At 33.8% G+C, this 25,899-nt stretch overlaps 1 long non-coding RNA gene across 1 annotated transcript in view; it reads right to left on the reverse strand.

Annotated features, from left to right (window-relative positions):
- LOC140595149 (uncharacterized) overlaps positions 1–14,455 on the reverse strand; it is a 283,810-nt gene extending 269,355 nt beyond the window's left edge. Inside the window, exons 1-2 of the long non-coding RNA XR_011996544.1 lie at positions 14,333–14,455; positions 13,478–13,639 (exon numbers count right to left, since the gene is read on the reverse strand). This is a non-coding gene — a long non-coding RNA (uncharacterized lncRNA). The remainder of the gene's footprint in view (positions 1–13,477; positions 13,640–14,332) is intronic.
- Positions 14,456–25,899: the final 11,444 nt, after the last annotated feature.

Raw genomic sequence — 25,899 nt, forward strand, 5'->3', positions numbered from 1 at the left:
TGAAAAGACATGGATGGATCTAGGGAATATAATGCTAAGTGAAATTAGTCAGAGAAAGACACATATATGATTTCACTCATATATGGAATTTAAGAAACAAAGCAAATGAAGAAAGGAAAAAAGAGAGAGAGACCAAAAAACACACTTTTTTTTAAAACAAGCTCTTAAAAAAAATAAATAAATAAATAAAATAAAACAAGCTCTTAACTACTGAAAACAGAGGGTGACCAGAGGGGAGGTGGATGGAGGGATGGGTGAAGTAGATGACAGGGATTAAGAGTACTAATCTTGATGAGCACTGAGTATAAGAAGGAACTTTTGAATCACGATATTGTATACCTGAAACTAACTTACCATTATATGTTAAACTGCAATGGAATTAAAATAAAATAATAAAATACCAAATAAATAAGTAAAGCCCATAAATTCACTGAAGAGATAAGAATAAATATGAATAGTTAAAACTGAGTTTGTTATAAACTAAGTCCTATAGGTACTTGCTTAAGACACATTATTATCCAAACTAATGAGAAAGAACTTATATTATCCCTGAGACAGGGTATTTAAAGAAGAGGAGTAGCATCCCAAACTCTTCAAATTAAGATCCCCCCCCCCAAAAAAAGGTCAAGGGAATTCTCTTCAAAAACATTGAAATAGCGAAAAATCTTTCTCCAACTCTTTCTTTTGATAAGAAGTCACTGAAAATCCCTAAGGAAATTCATGATATGAATCCAAGTGGTCACAGAATTACCAACAGGATAGTAATAGTAGCAGTACACAATCATTACTTTAAATCAGTATCTATCGCCATTCAACGTTTCATATGTGCCAAGTACTGCTGATAATCATTATATGATCAATCCTTACAACAATCTTAGAAGTAGAAATTCTTGGTCCTATTTTGCAGATTAGAAAATTGAGGTTTCTCCAAATTGTGAAAATTTGAAATAACCTACCTAACTTTAGTTTTTCTCAGAAGGCATAAACTGTAGAAATATATTTATGAAGCTTAGTGAGTAACATTCCAGTCATCAATAAACATTTATTGATTACTGACCATATATATGAATGGTACTATGCTAGGAATTTACGTATCAAGAAACAACTTCTTCAGGATTACAGAATTGATAGAATGCATGATGTATCTGAATATCTTGAATTAAGGACTAGGCAACAGGGAACAGTTTGAGTTTAAATTAGTAATAATTGCAAGAAAATACAAGAACAGATAAAGAACACAAGAAGTTATCCAGAAAAGTAAAAACAATTTAATATTTGGACCAGCTGTAATAGCATCTGCATAGTCAAAATGACATGAAATACTAAAAATATGATCAAAATTGCAGTATTAACTGTATCAGGAAGATGGGGATATGGAAGGGTGTTTATATGTGGTAGGGATAGAGGAAGAGAGCTAAACCCTCACCTTTTATAATGAAAACTCAACACATTATGCTTAAGACTGAAAAAATCAAGAAGAAACAACACGAACTCAAGACATCAATGTAATAGTAAAAATTAAATGGACATAAGTTAAAAGGATGAACAAATAAGTGACCTTACAAAAATTTGACTAAGTTATGTGCATATATAGTTTGATAAAAATTAAAATGAACGCTATGAATTATAAACCATGGTGAATTTCTGAGTAAAAGAATAACAAGCTTGTTCTGAATGTATTAAGAAAACTTTATTTTTTTTATTTTTTTACTTTTTTTTTTTAAAAAGAAAAAGAAACCTTTTTCTGTTGGCACTGCAAAAGAAATGTTTAAAAGAAGGGAGGGAAATAAGTTGGAAATCTATTCCCCTAAGTTGAAGGGACTATACTGAGCCAAGTTAGTGGGACCAAAAAGAAAGAGAATAATTTAAAATAAAGTTTAGAAATATAATCAAAAGGACTTGGAGATTAATGGAATAAAAAAACATGCAGAGGGGGAATGTTTAGAACAATTAAGAGGGATGTTTAAAATAATTCAGAGGTTTATAATAGTTGTCAGGCAGAGCTGCTCTATAAATAATTTTTCCTATTAATTCTTAATAAATATCTATTATTATGTGCTTCATGTAAATATATAACATGTAATAATTTTTTATTTTTATCATACATATAATTATATATCCTATATATATAATCTAGAGAGATATTAATCCCTTGTTGGCTATATAATTGCAGGTATCACCTCTCAGTGGTTTATCTTTTCACTTTTTTTGTAGTTTTGAGTTTCTATTTAGATTCCAGTTAGTTAACATACAGTTTAATATCGGTTTCAGGTGTAGAATTTAGTGATTTATCACTTACATACAACACTCAGTGCTCATCACAAGTGTCCTCTTTAATATTCACCACCCATTTAGCCCATCCCCCACCCACATCCTCTCAGTTTGTTCTCTATAGTTAAGAGTCTCATGGTTTGCCTCTCTCTCTCCTTTTTCCTCCTTCCCCTACCCTATGTTCATCTGTTTTGTTTCTTAAATTCCACATAGGAGTGAAATCACCTGGTATTTCTCTTTCTCTGATGACTTATTTGACTTAGCATAATACACTCTAACTTCATCCATATCATTGCAAATGGTCAGATTTCATTCTTTTTTATGGCTAGGTAAATATTCTATTGTATATACATACTACATCTTTTTAATCCATTCATTAGTTGATGGACACTTGGGTTGTATCCATAGTTTGGCTATAGTAGATTATGCTGCTATAAACACTGAGGTACATATATTCCTTTGAATTAGCATTTTTGTATTCTTTGGGTAAATATCTAGTTGTGCAACTGTTGGATGTAGGGTAGTTCTATTTTTAACTTTTTGAGGAACCTCCATACCATTTTCCAGAGTGGCTGCACCAGTTTGTATTCCCACCAGCAGTGCAAGAGAGTTCTCCTTTTTCACATCCTCGCCAACACCAGTTGTTTCTTGCATTGTTGATATTAGCCATTCTGGCAGGTGTGAGGTGACAGCTCATTGTAGTTTTGATTTGTATTTCCCTGATGATGAGTGATGCTGAGCATCTTTTCATGTTTGTTGGCCATGTGTACGTCTTCTTTGGAAAAATATGTATTCATGTCTTCTACCCATTTTTAAATTGGATTATCTGGTTTTTGGGTATTTAGTTTTATAAGTTCTTTATATATTTTGGATACTAACAGTTATCAGATACGTGATTTACAAATATCTTCTCCCATTCCATAGGCTGCCTTTTAGTTTTGCTGACTGTTTCCTATCTGGATATAGTGCTTTTACTTAGTGATATCTGAAATAACTCTTTACTGTAATACCATATTGGGCATTTCCTTCAACAAAACTAAATAGAGATGCTCTATATTTTCTGTGCACTGTAAGGCTGGATGATTTTCACATCTACAGGATATTATAGCAAAGAATTATTTCAGATATTACTAAGTGAAAGCCCTATATTCAAAGAGAATCATTGGCAAACTAGCAAAATCAAAAGCAAATCAATAATTTGCATGTTTAGCCTAAAGTTTCATGTCACAAAAATGGTTTGTTCTTAATCCAGCTAGCTAATAGATATCCCTAATCACTCTTATATTTGGTGATGAATAATATAGTAGTATGGAATTAAGAAATAACTTTTAAATTCATCACTAGAAACATGAACTAACTACCTAAGAAGAGAATGTACTTTTGTCCCTCAACAAAGGAAACTTATTACTTATATTACAAATTTGAAGTTAGTATTAAACAAATTCATGGTGTTAATGAAGGAGAAATACAACTGAGAAAATTACTCACTCTTACTCAAAAATTAGAGGTATAATCTAATTTTTCTACTTCCTGAACATAATTATGCCGTTATTTTGTTCACCCTAAATCCACACAAACACAGACTTGGGCATTTTAGTGCCACTGAGCCTTATCCTTAGCACAAACTTTGGGGTGAGCCATACCTTTTTCCCCCTGAATCAATTTTTCTTCCTTAGTTGAACATAAGAAAAAAGAAACTATAAGACCTGGCCAGCTGCTTCAATGCTGAAGGAAATTGTTTTGGTATAATTCAAAATGACGGGAAAAAGTCAGAAAATTCAGAAGGTTCAGGCCATTTTAGACCATGCCCAGTCATCTGCATGTAGGCTGTATGGCTCATTTGGCAACTTCCAAAACACCTGTTCACCATACAGGTTCAGCATTTAAGTATTAAATATGTGTGGCCTGAATTGGCTTCCACCAGTTGACTATCTTATTTCATGCAGTCCAGATCAGTCACAATGTTAAATATCCTTCTAACTAAAACAAACTAAGCACAAAGCTGTCAGGCAAGCAAAGGGCCGGAGAAGAGGACTCTTAGGTTGAAAGATACAAAAACTATTTACTGACTCATCAAAGAAGATGCTGGATTTTACTAAATCTTCAACTGATTAAAGTGAAAGTGAATAATCCTACAAATTCAGCAAACACGATAGCAAATCAGAGACCATTTAGCGATTTAGGAAGAGAAAAATAATCACTGGAACTTAAAACACTTGGTAAGCTAAGGAGGTCATCTTTCACCATAGGTACAAAGTAGAAGATTTTAATAATGTTGAATTCCTTTCTTACTAATATCTTTTGCTCATTGGGAATTTAAATTATTAAAGAGACGGTGCTTTTTGGTATAGAATGCTTTCTATAAGCAATATATGTTACAAAACTACATACTTTATTTTTGCCATATTGGGAGGTAAGGTTGTTCATGATTTAAGTTTTGTACAGTGTTTACTCTGCAGTTCTAACCTACAAAAGCTTTCTGCCATGCTACTTTTGAAAAGAAAGTATGAAACCTTTTGGTCTATATAAAAGTAGAAGATTGGTATTTTTTAATAAACAGTAACATACGTCCTAAAAGACATTTATCTGTTCCAATTTCCCTTTGGTGTAATTTGTTGCTTTAGATTGGTCTATCTAAACTTTTAATGCAAAAAGAAATAGTCCTAGATTGAAATATCAAGAGAAAACATATTCCTACTTAAAATCAAAAGGGAACAATAGCTCTTACTCCCACTTAAAAAAATCCAGATCCTGTTTTGTTATTTGTCCTTTAGAAATGAAAGTCTAATAAGTATAAAATAACATTTAAATGGAATATATTTACTTCTTTTATTCATTTTCAAAGCAAGTTCTCTGATGGAACATTTGCGTTTCTTATTTTTTTCCCCTTCCTGGCCTTTAACCAGCTTGCTATTTTCCAAATGATATTTCATTTCTGGGCTTTGTTACATGCTAATAATCTTATTCATTTTCTTGTTACCTAGATTCAATAACTTACTTTGAACCAAAGCAGTGTTTTAAGTGTTGTATCAAAACCTAATATTAGGGGATCCCTGGGTGGTGCAGTGGTTTGGTGCCTGCCTTTGGCCCAGGGTGCGATCCTAGAGACCCAGGATCAAATCCCACATCGGGCTCCTGGTTCATGGAGCCTGCTTATGTCTCTGACTCTCTCTCTCTCTCTGACAATCATAAATAAATAAAAATTTAAAAAATATTTAAAAAAACTAATATTAAATGAAACTATTTATTAATCTTGTCATATAATGTTATCATTTAGCTCTATGCCACAAATTGACGCTGTTTTCTTTTTTTAAAATTTGGTCTCCTCTATTTGATAATATTCTAAATCAAGTCAAATTTGAAAGTGCACTAACAGAATTTCTATGAATTACCTTTCTAACTTGGTAATGTTAAATAACACCTGAATCCCTTCCTAAATTCTCTAAGTGAAATTAATAAAAGTATTCTTTTTTAATTTAAATGTCGACCAGAACTAAATCTAATGGCCAAAACCTTAACAACACCACCCAGTGCTCATCACTACTGCCCTCCTTAATACCCGTCTATTTAACCCATCCCACCACCCACCTCCCCTCAATTTATTCTCTACAGTTAAAAGTTTGTTTTCTGTGAGCACCTGGGTAGCACAGTCAGTTAGGCAGACTATTCTTGGTTTCGGCTCAGGCTGTGGAATCAAACTCAATGTCGGCCTCTGTGCTCAGCCTGGAGTCTCCTTGGGTTTCTCTTTCCCTCTCTCATGCTTTCTCTCTCAAATAAATAAAAAAGTCTTTTTAAAAAGAGAGAAAGAGAAAGAGAGAGAGAGTCTGTTTTCTAGTTTGCCTCTCTCTTTTTTTTTTTTTGTTCCTATGTTCATCTGTCTGTTAAATTCCACATATAAGTGAAATCATATGGCATTTGTATTTCTCTGACTTATTTCACTTAGCATCATACTCTCTGGTTTCATCCATATCTATTTCATCAAGTCTTACTACTTTTAAGTTTTAATATTTCTTAAATCTGCCCATTTTCTCTCATCCCTTTTTTACTATAGTCACATTTTTTTTCACCTCTCTAATTAGCCTACTTCCTTCCTCCACCTATATTTCTGAGTTGCAACTTTCTCATTCTAATTAGGTTTGGATACTGTATGAAATAAGATACAGTATATAATGTCATTCATTCGATGGCAATTGCCCTGGAATTGTTATATTTCCTTAGTTCTTTGTCTTTTACTCTTTTTTTCTTCTTCCACTCCCCAATTTTTTTTTTTACTTTTAAATTTAAAATTATTTTTTAAAATTTTTACTATTGAAGTATAGTTGACATACAGTGTTATTTAGTTTCAGGTGTACAACACAGTGATTCAAAAGTCTGTACATTAATCAATGCTTACCACAATAGGTGTAGTCACCATCTGTCACCATAAGTCATTATGATATTATTGACTATATTCCTTATGTTATGTACTTTTCATCTCTCTGACTTATTTATTTTATAACTGGAAGTTTGTACGTCTTAATCTCCTTCACTTAATTTGTCAACCCCCATCCCTTTCTTTGAGTGTGTTTGGCAACCAGGAGTTTGCTCTCTGTACTTATGATACAAATCAAAATCACAATGAGCTATGATCTCACACCAATCAGCATGGCTAATATCAAAAAGATGAAAAATAACAAGTGTCAATTAGGATGTGGAAAGAAGGGAACCTTTGTGCACTGTTGCTGGAGAATGCCAATTGGTGCAACCACCATGGAAAACAGTATGGAAGTTCCTCAAAATGTTAAAAATTAAAATCTCATAAGATTCAGTAATTCCACTACTGGGTATTTATCCCCCAAAATTGTCATAAACCTTAAGCTTCAGTCCCATACTTTCTGCTCTCCCCACTCAACATTCTCTCTTTTCCTCAGGAATTACATGGAAATCCATGCCTACATTAGTTCCTATTTGGCTATTTCCCAAATAGTAATCCTCAAGGGTTTACAAAGGTCTCATAAGAGATTATGATGTTAAACTTAACAGTGGTATCTGTTTCAGTATCTACTTTTAAAAATGTTGATAAAAATTATTTTTTAAATATCCATCTAAAATGGAACATGTGAAGAGCCTGGGAGGGCAAGTGCTGTAGAATGAATAGTGAGTATCAGAAATCAGAGGGAGGTCCTCCAGATATAGTCATTGTTAGTTTTTTTACAACTCAGCAGAGTACTACTGGTAATCATGAAGGTAGTAATCATTACTTAAATTTATATAACCTATTTTTGGTCTATTATTACCTAATTTATGTCCATAATTATCATTGATTAAAGAAAGATAACATAAGAAAGTGCTGGAATATATATATTAACACCTATTAGTGAGTATAAACATAATAAATGTATAAATTTGCCTCAAAATGATCTCCTTCAGATCCATTAGTTCAATCTGTCTGATCAAAATTCTTTAAAAATGTATCAGTATTTCTTGTATCTCAGAAAGCAATTATAGTAAAATAAACCATACTGACTATTATATCTAATTTGTCTTTATTTGAACTGGGAATATAAACTACTAATATCTATGATATATATGTGGAGGTCTACTAATAAGTAGCAACTTTTTCTCTTAGGTTTTCACTTAAGAATAAAATATAGTAATTACAAAAACTTTTTGCTAAATCACTTCATTACACGCCACAGAAAAATTGGAAAGTAATTTTTAGAACTTCTGAGTTTGAAAAATCATATATTATTGTGAAATTCATCCATAAAGTTTAGGAGTAATTACCTATATCGGTAGTTCCCAAAGTATATTCCTCAGAACTGTACTTTATGGAATTTTTAAAATTAATAATGCCTTTATTGTTTGCGGAAAAAAATGGTACACATTTAGCTTAGAAAGTATAGTAGAAAGTGCCAGGAAGAAACTAAAAGAGACTACCAATGTTCCATCACCCCAAAATAATCATTGCCAATTCCTATTGAACATCTTCACAACTCTGTACAATTTGCAAAAGAGTACTTCAGATGGCAGATATATATATAATTTTAGGAAAAAAATAGAATAATCAAGTTTATTTTTAATTACTTTTTTAAATAAATAGAAGGCATTACTGAAATTCAGATAAAAGTATAACTCTACAAGAGATAGATTTACATAAAAACTCTCTAAAGGTATGAAAAAATTATAAAAATATTGCTGTCACTTTTGAAGCTATGTGTTTTATCACTAAACTGTCTCCTTGCAATGAAAATCAGAGTATCACATTTTTCCTTGTATCTAATCTCCACCCTACTCTTATTTTTATTATATTTTTCTCTTAAGATCATCAAAGCTTACATTTATACTTTGTTCATTTATATTTTGTAATTGTAACGCCCAGTTACCTAGTCCTATATTTATTTTTTAAATAGGAATAATGAGATACTACACTACAGGTATTTAAGATTAAATGAGAATTACACAGAAATACCTTATAAATTGTAAAGTGCTAGAGAAGTATTTGTTCTAAACATTAACATTTCCCATCATTCTTTCTCTATACTCATTTTCCTAAATTCTCATCCTAAAGAAAACAAAACAATTTGCTTACTATATTTCTAGATGGTTATTTTGTCCCAAGACTGACATATAAACTGCTGCTCCTGGGATGCCTGGGTGGCTCAGCAGTTGAGCATCTGTCTTTGGCTCAGGGCACGATCCCAGAGTCAGGGATCATGTCCCACATCAGGCTCCTTGCAGGGAGCCTCATACTCCATCTGCCTATGTCGCTGCCTCTCTCTGTGTGTCTTTCATGAATAAATAAATAAAATCTTTTTAAAAATTATTAATTAATTAATTGTTGCCCCTACCTTGAATCTAAACTATCATCCAACTTTCAGTATCAAGAGTAAGTCTTTGGGATCCCTGGGTGGCGCAGCGGTTTGGCGCCTGCCTTTGGCCCAGGGCGCGATCCTGGAGACCCGGGATCGAATCCCACGTCGGGCTCCTGGTGCATGGAGCCTGCTTCTCCCTCTGCCTATGTCTCTGCCTCTCTCTCTCTCTCTCTGTGACTATCATAAATAAATAAAAAAATTAAAAAAAAAAAAAGTATAAAAAAAAAAAAAAAAGAGTAAGTCTTTTCCGCCTCTCCAAGGTCTAAAGAACTTTCAACCTACAGGGATATCTTCTGAAGATATATTAAATATATTTATATTTATAAATTAATATTTATATATAATATTTTAATACTAAAATATCAAATCACCAGGCAGTAAGAATTACTCTTATATTGTATTACTGGACAGTTACTTGATATTTACACTAATAGAATTTTCATTCTCATACACTGGCTTTCAAACTAAATTGTAAGCTCTTTAAGGGCAAGATCTCAGTATTAGATTTTTGTCTCCACATGTTTTATACATACAGGCAATACCCATGCATTTTCTTCATATGCTTCCACAGACCAGGGAATATCATTGTGCAACATAGTTGGAGGCATACACAATGTTTTAAGTTAACTTAGTAGATATTTACTAAACTTTGTCTCATAGACTGCCAATATTCAAAAAATAAAATGAAATACATAAACTACAATGAACATAATCTATAAATCTACAAGTTACAATGAATATCACTTAATATGTCAACATTAAGGAGTTAATTCTTAGTTTTTTACATTAAGAATCAATATTAAGAAGGTGCTTCTGGAGACACCTGGGTGGCTCAGCGGTGGGCATCTGCCTTCGGCTCAGGTTGTGATCCCAAGTCCCAGAATTGAGTCCCACATCAGGCTCTACAGAGAGCCTGTGTCTCTGCCTCTCTCTGTCTCTCATAAATAATAAAATAAAAAAAATAAAAAATAATATCCTCTTTATGTGGTTTATGTATACAATGGAATATTCCTCAGCCATTAGAAACGACAAATACCCACCATTTGCTTCAACGTGGATGGAACTGGAGGGTATTATGCTGAGTGAAATAAGTCAATCGGAGAAGGACAAACATTATATGGTCTCATTCATTTGGGGAATATAAAAAATAATGAAAGGGAATAAAGGGGAAAAGATAAAAAATAAGTGGGTAATATCAGGAAGGGAGACAGAACATGAAAGACTCCTAACTCTGGGAAACGAACTAGGGGTGGTGGAAGGGGAGGTGAGTGGAGGGTGGGGGTGATTGGGTGATGGGCACCGAGGTGGGCACTTGACAGGATGAGCACTGGGTGTTATTCTACATGTTGACAAATTGAACACCAATAAAAAATAAATTTATTAAAAAAAATTAAAAAATTAAAAAAAGAAGGTACTTCTGTGTTTTTAATATTAAGAAGGTATTTCTTGGGATACCTGAAAATCTTTATAAACAAATATCACAGGTTTATGTGGTAGATGTAGATGGTTTAGAACACTGGCTTGTGAGCTAAATATGTGCTAACTTGAAAATATATACTGGAAGTTGTTTTTAAAAAGAAGTCTCAGATATTAATGAGTTTAAATTTATTTTCTATTTTGCTTATCTTATAAAAATTGAGGGAAAAACTTCTTTTTTCAGTTCATTTAGATTTTCACGTACTTTCAGTAAATAAAAGCTTATATAATAATATTAATAATGATGATGATTTTTCTTTGATCAAAATAAACAAAATAAGCATCATTCTACATAGGCTAACTTCCCATATTAAAATTCCACCTGAAAAGCACCATGTCAACAAATAAGACAATATGTTTAGTTTTATCTTTTGGATTTTCAAATAACTATACAAGTTTATTATATAATAATAAGTTTATTATATAATAATAATATAATAAATATAATAATTATAATGAAAACATAGTCAATTATAGGTAGAGTAACTATGGCCCACAACAGAAGTTACATTTGGCATTCTTGGAATATATGGCTCCAAGTAACAGGAAGCTACGGCTTCATTGCCAAGGAGTCAAGTTTAGTTTGCTTTCTTTTTCTCTCCCTTTTCAACTAGCCAAAATACAAGTTCCACTGCAAATGCAACAACCAGCAAACACAGATGACATCATAAATACATAATGCTGCCAAGTAGGAAACCCCACAGTGACGGATAACAGAACTCCCCATAGCAACTGGACAGCATAAAATCTTGAAGCTATACAGGAAATAAAATGCATGTATCCCTTATAACTGAAATATAAATGTGTTCAGTTTTTAGTACTAACATTAACTACTTACTATTACCCAATGGGTATTTTTCTGTCTGGTGCATATTCTTAGTGAGCTAAGAAATTTTTATAAGTTTTTCATTCTGAACTTCTGTACTATGTAACTGCTATCAAGGAGGTTCAGCTGTGCCTTAAGTAAAACTCGCAATACTTAATTTAAAAAAACCTAAAAAACAAAAACAAAAACCTGCCAACTAAAACTACAGTCTTATAACTTAATTTGAGTGTTAAACTTTAGCAATTGAATGACATTCCTCACCAACATCAGTTGGCTTACAGACAAAATATGAAATTGACAAATATTTATAAGCATCCACAGTGGCAACAATATATGTCAGATGCTGTAGGGAAAGGAAATTGAAGACAAGACCTCAACTTTGCAGGAATTTTTCCCATAGTTTGTAGAAGTCACTTATATAGGGCACTAATAAATCAAGTAATATTTCACCAGAAAATCTGATTCTTTGTAGGATGCTATAAGAAACAACATTCGCCCACAATTGCTTTGAAGTCTGAACTCTCCAAAGCAAAAATTTCAGGCATTACTTATCAACAGATACAAAAAACTAGAAAAGCATCTCTTAAAGCTTAGATAAGGCAGAGGTTCATGATATCTCCAAATAGGTTTGGTTTTAAATCCAAAATATTTTGCATTGATTTTTATAAAAATCTTTCCCCATCACATTCATTGCGAAATGTCAATGCTGAATAGTGACATCACCAATTGTCAGAGTAGGAGACCCCAGCTTCCAATCCCCCACAAGGTCAACAATTAGGCAGCTGTTCATGAAAAAAAAAAAAACAGTTTTGGGAGAGCTCAGGAGTCCACTTAAGAAATTTAGCAAATAAAAAATAATAATAATAATAATAATTAATTAATTAAATTTAAAAAGAAAGAAATTTAGCAAATACAGTAGAATAAAAAACTTGAAAATAGCCACACAAAAAGGAAAGAAAGAACAGCTTCATTTTGCCTGCTTCAATCTCCCCAGGCTGGCACTGTTCCCTGCCAAAAGGGAACTCACCAGCTAGAAAGGTTCCCCTCACTGTGATAGGATGAGTGATCAGCTTCCATAATCCTTTCAGAGCACTGCATGAAGAATCCTTCAGTTTCACATCACCCAGACATCAGCAAAGCCAAAAAGTACAGCTATGGCTAGGAATAAGAAGCACAGGGGCTACCAGTATCAGCCAGATAGTGAGAGTGACCATGGTTCCCAGGGACTTCCTCTGCAAAGGACTTCAGGAGTTTTTGCCACTGAGGAAACCAGCACAGTCATGTAGAGCTCCCCACAGACTTCACGGGTTTTCACCCCCCAGGTTCCCATGTTGACAAAAGCCAGATACTGAATTCCTCTCCCCACTTTCACATTCCCTCCCTACTAGAGCTTGAGATCCACATTGACACTCCGCTGTAGATTCTACTGCTGCACAATTGCAAGATCTCAGCCTAGACCCCCATGGCTGACCCCATCACCATGCAACATGCTCAGGGCTAGCTCCTCTAGTTGTGCTCCTGCATAAGTCCAGCCTGACTCCTATCACCAACCTCCACTGTAATACATATACCCAAGGCACAACCCTGCAGCCATGAGAATTCCCACTGACAGCCAAGGCCCCCACAGCTTCCAGTGCACAATTGGCCTTGACTCCTTCTTGTTGCTTCCCTTGGCCCCTGACACTATGTGAATGTCTACAACCAGCCCCAGTCACTATAATGGAGCCTGCAGCTGGTGCCCAGAGCCAAAGGTGTGTATACCACGAGCTCTAACCACTACCACTACCACTACCTGCCCTGGTCTCTAGCCACTAGACCTGAAATTGCTGCCGAGGAACAAAAGCCTTTGCAGCCAATGCAGATTCCCCACAATGTTCATCAAGGGCCACATAATTGTAGATGTTATGGACTTCAGCAGGCCAAGCCATTGAAAAATCACATCCTGCAGGGCTCAGACCCACCACACATACCTGCACTTGTTATCCTAAACCAATAGTTCCCATATCACATTTCAGCGTGCCCCCCGGCATAGGTAAAGATCTTTTCTTACCAAAGTCAGTCCATAAAGTCTCGAAGGGGTGACTCCTTCTTCAATTGCACACTTATGCAAAGCTACTGGGATCATGAAGAAAGCAGGGAAACATGACACCACCAAAAGAACACAGTAAATTTCCAGTAAATGATGCCAAAGAAATGGAGATCCAGGAACTGCCTGATAAAAAATTCAAAGTAATTATTATAAAGATGCTCATAGAGCTACAAAAGAATACAAACAATAAAATAAAAAAAAAGAAATATAAAAACAAAATGAAAAAACATAAAAAAGAATCAAAGAGCAATTTTGGAACTGTAAAATACAATGGCTGCACTGAGGACATCAATAAAAGCTTCAACAGGAGACTGAACCAACCTAGTAGAAGAAATAAACAATGAACTCAAAGATAGATCATTTGAAATTATCCAGTCAGATAAGCAAAAGGAAAAATTGACAAATAATGAAGAAAGCCTACAATATTATGAAATACCATTAAAGGAAACCATTTATACATCAGTGAAGTCACAAGGGAAAAAAAGGGAGAGAAGGGGTAGAATGTTTATATAAAGAAATAATGTCTGAGAACTTCCCAAAACTGGGGGAAGATTTAGCCATCAAAATTCATGAAGCTAATAAGTGTCCTCACATCTCAACCCAAAACAATCTTCTCAAGTTACATTATCGTGAATTTTAAATCAATCAAAGACAAAGAGAATTTTAAAAGCACAGGAGGAAAATCCTTTCCCTCATACAAGGGAATCCTTATTAAACTATCACTGGTTTTCTCAGCAGAGAACTTGCAGACCTAGGAGAGTGAAGTGACATATTCAAAGTTCTGAAAGATAAAAACTGCCAACCAGGAAACTTTACCTGGCAAAGTTGTCCTTCAGAAATGAAGGCTAGATAAACACCTCCCAATAAACCAAAGTTGCAGGGATTCATTACCACCAGAACTGCCCTCTTAAAAAAAAAAGCTGAAAGGAGTTCTTCAAGCTGAAACAAAAGGACACTAATTAGTAATATGAAAACACATAAAAATATATAATAAACTGGTAAAGGTAAGTATATAGTCAGATTCAAAATATTCTCATACTTTAATATGATGGTGTGGTAACCACTTAATTCTATGATAAAGATTAAAGAAAAAAGTATTAAATACAGCTGTAGATACAAGTAATTTGTTAGATATATAATATAAAAAGATATAAATTGTGACATCAAAAATATATGTGAGGGAAAGGAGGAAAGGGTAGAGTTTTTACATACAATCTAAGTTAAGTTGCTATCATTTTAAAATAGACTGCTATATATATAAGATGTTTTATGTAAGCCTCAGGATAAACATAAACAAAAACCTACAGTAGATACATACAACACAAAAAGAAGGGAATCAACGTACCCCACGACAGAAAATCATCAATTCACAAAGATAGAAGAGAAGAAACAAAGGACCTACAAGAGTCAGAAAACAATAAAATAGATGGCAACACTAAGTCTTTATCTATCTCTAATTTCTTTAAATGTAAGTGAATTAAATTTTCCAATAAAAAGACATAGGGCAACTAAATGATTAAAAAAAAAAAGAAACCAAGACCCAACTATATGATTCCTATAAGAGACACAATTCGACTTCAAGAATACACAGAGGCTCAAAGTGAAAGGACAGAAAAAGACATACCAAGCAAATGGAATTCAAAAAAGAGCAGGTATAGCTACATTTATATCAGACAAAACAGACTTTAAGTCAAAAAATTGAACAAGAAACCAAGAAGGTTATTATATTATGATAAAGGGGTTAATTCATCAAAAATATGTAACAATTATAAATATATATGTACCCCTCATCAGAGCATCTAAATATAAGCAAATACTAAAAGATCTGAAGGGAATAATAAACAAGAACATATTAATAATAGGTGACTTCAATATCCCACTTTCAACAATGAGTAGACCATGCCAACAAAATATTAATAAGGAAACACTTAATTGTACTTTACACCAAAAAGACTTAACAGAAATATACATTCCATTCAACAACAACAGAACACATACTGTTCTCAAGTGCACAGAAACATTCACTAGACTAATCTATACGTTAGGTCATAAAACAAATCTTAGCAAACCGAGAAGATTGAAATCATACCAAGAATCCTTTCCAAACACAATGATATGATACTAGAAATAAGTAACAGGAGAGAAGCTGGAAAATTCACAAATACATAAAAATTAAACTCCTGAAAAACCAATGAGTCAAAGATAAAATCAAAGAGAAACTAGAGGGCAGCCCTGGTGGCTCAGCAGTTTAGTGCTGCCTTGGGCCCAGGGCGTGATCCTGGAGACCGGGATCGAGTCCCACGTCAGGCTCCCTGCATGGAGCCTGCTTCTCTCTGCCTATGTCTCTGCCTCTCTCTCTCTCTCTCTCTCTCTCTCTCTCTCTCTCACTGTCTCTCATGAATAAATAAAATATTAAAACAAAAAACCAAGAGAAACTAGAAAATATCTCGAAACAAATGATATTGGAAACACAACCTACCAAAATGTATGGGATGCAGAAAAAGTAGTGCTAAGAGAAAATTTTATACCAATAAGAGCTTACATTAAAAAGAGAAAGACCTCAAATAAATAGCCCAAATTTATACCTTAGAGAACTAAAAAAATGGTGGCTCATGGGTGGCTCAGATGGTTAAGCATCTGCCATCAGCTTAGGTCATGATCCCAGGGTTCTGGAATCCAGCCCTGAGTCAGGCTCCCTACTCAGCAGGGAGCCTACTTCTCCCTCTCCCTCTGCCCCTCCCTGCCACTCATACACATGCACCTGCTCTCTATCTAAAAAGAGAGAGAGTAGAAAACAACCCCCAAAAATAAAAAAATTGAAGAGCTAGTTTTGTGAAAAGATAAACAAAATTCACAAACCCATAGGTAGACTTACCAAGAAAAAAAGGAGAACTCAAATAAATAAAACCATAAATGAAAGAGGAGATATTACAACTGATACCAGAGAAATACAAATAATCATAAGAGACTGCCATGGACAATCATACAAATAGGACAAGCTCCAAGAAATGCATAAATTCATAGAAATACACAACCTATTAAAACTGAATCATGGGGTGCCTGGGTGGCTCAATCAATTAGGCGTCTGCCTTTGGCTCAGATCATGATCCCAGGGTCCTGGGATCAAGCCCCACATCAGGCTCCCTGATCAGCAGAAAGCCTCTTCTCCCTCTCCTGTTTCCCTTGCTTGTGCTCACTCTCTCTCTGTCAAATAAATAATCTCTTTAAAAACAATAAATAAAACTGAATCATTTTTTAAATATTTTATTTATTTATTCATGGGAGACACAGAGAGAGAGACAGAGACATAGGCAGAGGGAGAAGCAGGCTCCCCATGGGGAGCCCGATGTGGGACTTGATCCCAGGACCCTTGGGTCATGCCCTGAGCTAAAGGCAGACGCTCAACCGCTGAGCCACCGAGGTGTCCCCATAAAACTGAATCATGACTAGAAAATCATAACATATCAATTCCTAGCAAGAATATTGACTCAATAATCAAAAATCTCCCAGCAAAGAAAAAGTCCAGGACCAGATGGCTTCACTAGTGAATTCTATTAAACATTTAAATAATTTATCCTAATCCTGTCAAAGTCTTCCAAAAATCTGAAGAGGAGAGAACATTCCCAAATAGATTTTACAACGCCAGAACTTTTTTAATACCAAAGCCAGAATAGGATACCACGAAAAAACTACAGGCCAGTATCATTGCTGAATACACATGCAAAAATTCCTAACAAAATACTAGCAAATGCGTTCAAAAGCACATTAAGAGGACCATACACCATAATCAAGTGGGATTTATCCCTAGAATGCAAAGATGGTTATGTGAAAATCAATCAATATGATAAAACACATTAATGTGCTAGAGGAAAAAAATCACATGATCATCTTAATAGATGCAGACAAAAAGCACTGAGCAAAATTCAAAATTCTTTCATAATAAAAACTCTCAACAAGTAGGCTAAAGAATATACCTCACATAATATTGGCCATACCTGACAAACATACAGATAACATCATACTTAGCAGTGAGAGATTGAAAACATTTCCTCTGATCCGGGATCAAGTCCCACGTCTGGCTTCCTGCGTGGAGCTTGCTTCTCCCTCTGCCTATGTCTCTGCCTCTCTCTCTCTGTCTGTGTCTCTCATGAATAAATAAATAAATCTTAAAAAAAAAAAAAAAAGAAAACATTCCCACTAAAATGAGGAACAAGACAAGGGTGTCCACTCTCACACTGCTATTCAACAAAGTACTGAAATTTCCTTGAAGTCAGAATTGTCAATGATTTTTTGGATATGACACCAAAGGGATAAGTGACAAAAGCAAAAAATCAACAAGTGATACCACATCAAACTAAAAAGCTTCTATACAGCAAAACAACCAACAAAATAAAAAGGCAACCTGAAAAATGAAAGTATTTGCAAACCACACATCTGATAAGGTTAATTTCCAAATTATATAAGGAATAATATAACTCTGTAGCAAAAAACCCAAAATTTTTAAATGGGCAAATAATTTGAATTTTTCTAAAAAAGATGTATAAATGGCCACCAAGTACACGAAAAGGTGCTCAGTATCACTAATCATCAGGGAAATGCAAAGCAAAAGTACAGTGAGATACCACCTCACATCTGTAAGAATGGCTATCATCAAAATATCAGAAATAAATACTGGAGATGTAGTGGGACAGGAACCTACTGCACTATCAGTGGGAATGTAACTTGGTACAGCCACCATAAAAAACAATATGGAGGTTCCTTAAAAAATTAAAAATAGAACTATTATAGGATCCATCAATTCCACTTCTGGATATATATCCAAAAGAAATGAAATTACTATCTTGAAGAGATATCTGCCCTCCTATATTCACTGCAGCATTATTCATAATAGCCAATACACATAAAGAACCTAAATGTCCAGTGATAGATGAATGAATAAAGAAAATGTAGTGTGTGTATATAATTCAGCTATAAAAATGGAGGAGATTCTGCCTTTTGTGACAACATAGATGGACCTTGAGGGCATTATGCTAAGTGAAATAAGTCAAAGAAAGACAAATACTGTATGATCTCATTCATATGTGGAATCTAAAAATGTCAAACTCACAGAAACAGGAGATTGATAATTAACAGGGCTAGAGGTTTGAGGAAATGAGAAGATACTAGTCAAAGGGCATATACTTTAAATTCTAAAATGAGTAAGTTCTAGGGATCTAATGTACAGCATGGTGATTCTAGTTAATAATATGTAATGTATATTTGAAAGTTGCTAGGAGAATAAATCTTAAATGTTTTTTCTTCATAACAGTAACAAAATGGAAATTACATGAGGTGAAAGATGTATTAATTAATCTTATTATGGTAAGCACTTTGCAATATATACATGCATCAAATCATTACATTGTACACCTTAAACTTAAACAATGTTATATGTCACTTAATATTCCATAAAGGGGGAAAATGATTTTTAACACTGTCTAGTCGAAGAAATCTATAGGTCTCAAAATCTTGCAGTGTTTTATCAATAAATAAATATTAAAACTTGTTCTTTTATATGCTTCGTGTTCCACCTGAAAAACCATGAGGGACCAAATAAAAGGTTCTTTCCATTCACATTTTATTAGCATTTGAAAAACTTTACCTACTTGTATTGGTCCGACAACAAGCTCACTCACTGGCTATGTCTTCTACAATTAAACTTAAAAAATTCATTGACCACAGCAAGATTAAGGTTTACTGTGTGTGTGTGTGTGTGTGTATAACTCATTATTCATAATATCTTTCAAATATTTCCATACTTATTTTAATTGGTAATGACATATCAAAATCAGCCCTAATTTCATTGAATTAGGTTTTAAAAAGTGTAACTCCTGGATTTAATTTGTTATCCATCGCAAGAGGGTTTATTAAATAAACTGCTTAATCTGGAACTATTAACAAAAACTATTAACAGAATATTTTATACAGCAATATTGTCACATATAGGGCATCTGGGTGGCTCTGTCAGTTAAGTGTACAACTCTTGATTTCAGCTCATATCTCAATCTCAGGAACATGAGTTTAAGCCCTAGGTTGGGCTCCACATCAGACGTGTGGCCTACTTAAAAAAAAAAAAGTCACATGTGAAAACAACATATATGAAAAAAATCCACAATTATATGATTTAGTTTGATTTTGATTATATATCTCTACTTCCTGGGGTTTAAAGGAACATTAAATCAGCCCAACAGTTTTATACTTTAAAAATTAAAGTAAAATAAAATTTACTCTAGGTGGCGTACTTCTATAAGCTTGCTGGAGGAAAAAAGTATTGAAAAGCAAGCTTTTTCATTTCTGATCAATGACTGTTAAAAATATGAATCCCAATATTAGTTCACGAACATCTGAGATCTGTCAATAGAAAATTAAGTGCAAGTTTAAAGTTACTAAGCTAAATTAGGATAGATTAACATAAAATACTCCATTATGATTCTCTTTAGACTATTAAATTCTTTCTTGTGGAAATATCTTTAAAAAAATCTCATGCAGAAAACTGAAATATTGAGTAGTACCCTGTAAAATGAAAAAAAAATACTCAATTATTTTTACATCTTTATTTTTTAAACTCTCATTGTAATATTCCCAAGACTGCATTTATGCAAGCACCAGTGTTCTGACTCCTGGGTGCCACTTATGATACAATCACATATTTGGTAGAATGTCTATTTCCTGACTGCTGTTAGTTCCTTTAAATCATCATGCTATTTGAAGTTCTTTGTAGGAAGGCAATTTTTATAGTTTTTCTTCAGGCATTTTTATCTGGAACCTCCCAACTCTGAATACCCTCACAAGAATTATGGTAATTTTTCCCCACACTTTTTTGGTCAGATTGGGGGGCGAGGGTTACATTGAGAAATTATCAGCCAAAGGACTGTGTTTTCCCTGGTTCTCTCTGTCATATGAAGTATGACACATAAAACATATAGTGAAATTAGATCCAAAATAAATTGTCATTTGAGTCCAATTCTTAACATTACTGCCTATAGTTAACAATCTGGAGAGCTTCAAACTGATTTTAAGTTGATATATTATGGTAGACGTTGTTACCTAGATTTTTAAAGAGCATGTTTGTTTGTTTGTTTGTTTGTTTTTTGATAAATCTTAATGTTTTTGGTCATTAACCTGATACAATCACATATTCAAATCATTTTTACCCATGTTTTCATATAATATTTAGGTTGCCTATAAAATAATTGAACTCACAAAGGATATCTTAGTAATATATCTCTCAAATTACTTAGGTATAAACTCATATTTCTTCAAAGTTAGTGTCCATTCTCTACTTGGAAAAGTTCAGTATTACTTGGACATCTGCAAGTAGATATTTCCCCATCAGTGACTTATTTGATAAATTAGTCTCCAAGTTGTTTTGGGGCAGCAGTTTGTTGGTAGACCTAGGACCTAAAGACCTAAAAAGCAGTTGTATGTTCTCATAATGCTTGTTTTCTTATATCAACAACAGTAGACATGCAATTGACCCCACTGGAATTCACTCATTTGCAGCTAAAATGGTTTGCTGTGATATGATTCTAATTTAACTTTTTAAAAAAGATTTGTATTTATTTATTTGAAAAAGAGAGAGAGAGAGAGAGAGAGAGAAAGCGCACAAGCAGGGAGAGAGGCAGAGGGAGAGAGAGAGAGAAGCAAGCTCCCCATTGAGCAGGGAGCCAGACGTGGGGCAAGGTTCCATCCCAAGGTCCTGGGATCATGGCCAGAGCCAAAGGCAGATGCTTAACCAACTAAGCCACCCAGGTGCCCCCTAATTTAATTTTTTAAGCATCAAAATCTTTCTATTAATCAGAATTTTTAAGAAACAATGAATGTAGAACAACAGAGACTTAATATTATTATTTTCTACTATACCCACTGTCATACAAAGCTCAAGTCATCTACACCCTCATTATGGTTATTACAATTGAGTGCAAAAAATACAAATACACCATGTATACATAGAAAGATGGAAAGGCATATATATGAACATCTGTGTATGTGTGTGAATACATAGAATTTCTCTTTTTAAAGACCACTGACCCACTTCCATCTCCTTTCACTTAAAAGTCTAAAAAAAAAAAAAAAACTACTGAGGGTAACTAATACAAATCAAATAAATTCAGTTTGAGTTCCAAGAAAAAATAATAGCGATATTTCTACATATGTACTAATTTTAAAATTACAAAGGGAAAAAACATTCAACATATAAAACAAATGTACACATGTTTTTTTTTATTTTGGCATCAAGGGGAAATAGGGTTGCAAAAAAAAACAAAATGAAATGGGGAAAAGGGGGAGGAAGCAAAGGAGAGGATAACACAAAGAACACCATATACAAATATAACACAAGAAACAAAGGAAATAACACAATCTCCACAGAATCACTTGCTTCTTCCAATCAGTCTTCCAACAATCAAGTCAACCGTAGAAAAATGGTTTTCAAGTTTTAGTGGGCTTCAGGAATACCTGATGGGTTTGTTAAAACACAAATTGCTGGACTGTGTCCTGAGTTTTCTTATATAGTAGATTGGGATTAAGCTCAATAATTTGCATTTCTAACAAGTCCAGAAATACTTTGAGAACCATTAACAAAAATTTTCAACAGTCCATTAGTCACTTTTGGCCATTTGCAATATCCTTACAGTTGGGAAATTTCTACAGTTTATTGAGAATATCTCATTTATATTGTTAAGCATTGCATTTTTAAAATTATTTATGACATATATACAATCTCATTGGCAGCCTTGTAATATTGTTCGTTTAACATGCAGATTAGATTTTTGGGTAACTTTCTGATTATAATTTATTTTGCCACAAAACAAAGTGAAACTAAACTACTTCTGGAAGTAAGATTTGTTAAATAAATTATGTCAAGATGTGCATAGTAATTTTTTTTTGTATTAAAAGAATTCTTTACTATGCACAGGTATCATGCTAGAACCTAGAATGAAAGAAATGGACAGATATAGGCATGGTCTCTGACCTCCTATAATTAGAGAATCTACTGAGGGAAACAATTATTTAAAAATATAATTAAGATTATAAATGCTCCAAATGAAAGTATATGATAATATAAAAGTATACAACAAACTTTTCCTGAGTAGCTAAACGTTTGATATTTCCAAGTTGCTCCACATAATCATCAGTATACAAAATTATGGGTATGTATCTAGTCATTCTGTGTTGGGGGTGTTATCATTGAAGCTTCAATCTGCACATCCTTATTAATAGCAAATGATGTTGAACATCTTTTCCTGTGCATATTTGCCATCCCTATTACCTCCTTAAGTGCCTGAGTCTTTTGCCCATTCTTTTTTGCTATTGAATTTTCATAGTTCTTTATTCTGAACAAAAGTCTTTTATCGAATAGATAACTGCAAGTATTTTCTGTCTATGGCTTGTCTTTTCATCTCTTTTAACAGGTCATTCTCAGAACAAGGTTTTGTTGTTTGACAAAGATTGATTGATTGATTGATTTATAAAGGATTACACTTTTGCTGTCCCTTGAAGAATTCTGGCCTAATCCTAGGTCAAAGAAATTTTTTCCTGTTTTTTCCTAAAAGCGTTGTAGTTTTACATGTTACATCTAGATCCATTACCCATTTTGAGTTAACTTTTTTATAAGGTGAGAGGTCTAGTTTGAGGGCCTTTTCTGCTATGAATGTCTGATTTTTTCAACTTCAATTGTCCCAGCCCAATTCCACCATTGAATTGCTTATGCATCTCTCTCAAAAATTAGTTTGTCATACTAGCATGGGTCAATTCTGGATTCTATTCTGTTCCACTACTCTATGCGTCTATCATTCTGACAAAATCACACAGTAACAATACCACACTGTCTTGATTACTATACCTACATATGGCAATATCTGGTAGATTTCTTCCCACTTTATTTTCATTTGTAAAGTTGTTTAGAATATTTTAGTTCCTTTGCTTTTCATATATTTTTATAAAGTTCTATCTACAAAGCATCTGTGATTTTGATACTAATTGTACCAAACCTATAGTCCATATGGGGGACAACTAACATCTTTACTATATTGTCTTCCAATCCATGAACATGGGATGTCTCTCCACTTATTTAGCTCTTTGATTTCATTAGCATTTGTAGTTTTCAGCAAACATATCCTGTATATTTTAAAATTTTATGTTTAATATTTTGAGCAATTATAAATATTGTTTATTCCTAACATATAGAAACATGATTGAATTTTGTTGACCTTGTATTGATCTTATAAAACTCATTTATTAGTTCAGGATGTTTTTGGAGATTTCCTGGGATATTTCTTTTTTTTTTTTTTTAATTTTTATTTATTTTATGATAGTCACAGAGAGAGAGAGAGAGAGTGAGAGAGAGGCAGAGGGAGAAGCAGGCTCCATGCACCAGGAGCCCGATGTGGGATTCGATCCCGGGTCTCCAGGATCGCGCCCTGGGCCAAAGGCAGGCGCTAAACCGCTGTGCCACCCAGGGATCCCTTCCTGGGATATTTCTATGTAGATCATCAGCTTATCTGTAAATATAGACAGCTTTACTTCTTTCCAATCTGTATGCCTTTTGTTCCTTTTTCTCTTCTTACTGCATCAGCAAAGATATCAAGTACTATGTTGAATAGAAGTGATAAAAATACACATCCTTGCCTCATTCCAATCTTAGGAAAATAGCATTTATTCTTTCATCAAGATGATGCTAGATATGTTTTACAGGTCTTTAAAAAATCAGATCAAGGAAGTTTCCTTCTATAGCTAAATTAGTTTTTTAAATCATAAACAGGTGTTGAATTCTGCAAATAATTTTGTACATCAATTGATATGATCATATGGTTGTGCTAACAATTCAGGGCTTTCTTTGGTAGCTGATTACCAGATTGAGGTATGTCCATACAATGGAACATTATTTAGCAATAAAAAGGAACAAACTATCAACACAGCAACAACAGTTATGATCTAAATGGCAATATACTGAGTGAAAAGCCAGTCTCAAAGGGTTACAAGTTGTCTGATCCTATTGATGTAACACTCTTAAAGTTACATTACAGTGATAGAGAAAAGATCAGTGGATGCTGGTCATTAGGGTTAGATGAAGGTATAACTAGTAAGTAGCAAGAATGAAGTTTGTGATGTTAGGTTCTATATTATGCTTATGGTGATAGTAACATGAATCCAAATATATAACATTTTATAAACAAAAAAATGAGCATGCAAAAATTGTGAAACCAAATAAGGCCAGTAACTCAGTTAATAGTAATGCTGCAATGTCAATTTCCTATGACAATATACTATGGTTAAGATAATAGGGAGAAGCTGGTACATGGGAACTCCCATACCGTTTTTGCAACTTCTGGTGAGTCAAAGTACTGTAAAAATAAAACATTATTTTAAAAACATGGGTAGGAAGAAAGAAGAGGGGCCTGACCTCTGATAGATGAGTCCAGGCTTTTTGCTCCATACAGAGGGAATGAGTACCAAGTTTGTGGAAAAAGACAGCATTAACAAAGCCACAGAATTTAAATATGGCTAAATTCAGAAATAGAGGGGAGAGTAGTTTACAATCAGGAAATCTGAACCATCCTTCCTGGTTCTGATACTACGCAGAACCTCACAGGCCATGTATAGAGCAACAAAGGGGAACAACTGAAGAGTTTTAATGAGGGGAAAGGTAAAAAGTCATTTCTAGTGATGTGTAGTCATATTCTCACTGCAATGGAGAACAGACTGAGAAGTGAAGATGCAAGAAATCTAGCTTTCTGGCTATTGTGGTTTAGGAGTCAGGTGATGACAGCTTGTTCCAGGGTAGTGGTGGCAATGAAAATGGACAAGAATGGACAGATCTGAAATGTGTAATACAGCACTAAATAAATAGAACACAGTTATGGTTTAAAAGAAAACATCCATCAGATTGATGACACAGAACTAAACCATTTCAAAGGAATACAGTGGGAGTGTGTGGAGGTACCAAACTGGAGCAATTTAAAGAATGAGAGGGGAAGAACAGATACAAGTTTAGAAAACTGAAGGAATTAGACTGAAATCAAAAACAAAAAACAGAATCAGGGTAGTAGTTAGAGGTGGATTATGAAAATGAAGGGAGTTGTTTTAAAAAGGTAATGAAATGGACATATATGAGTGTTAACAGGAAGAATTCTAGTTGAAAGAAAGAAAAGATACAAAAGAAAAATAGTTTAAGGACAAATTTGAAGAAAAGCAATGATGTGACATTTCAGAGAAGACAGGATGCTCTATGGTAGAAGTCAGTAAGGCAAATTTGTGAAACTAAAACAAGGCTTAGGTATAAAAAATGAGGACAGTGGTGGGAAATCATTCAAGCAAGGGCAGGGCTATTTTTTTCTACTCTA

Source organism: Vulpes vulpes, chromosome 13 (genome assembly GCF_048418805.1).
Source record: "Vulpes vulpes isolate BD-2025 chromosome 13, VulVul3, whole genome shotgun sequence".
Classification (NCBI taxonomy): Eukaryota; Metazoa; Chordata; class Mammalia; order Carnivora; family Canidae; genus Vulpes; species Vulpes vulpes.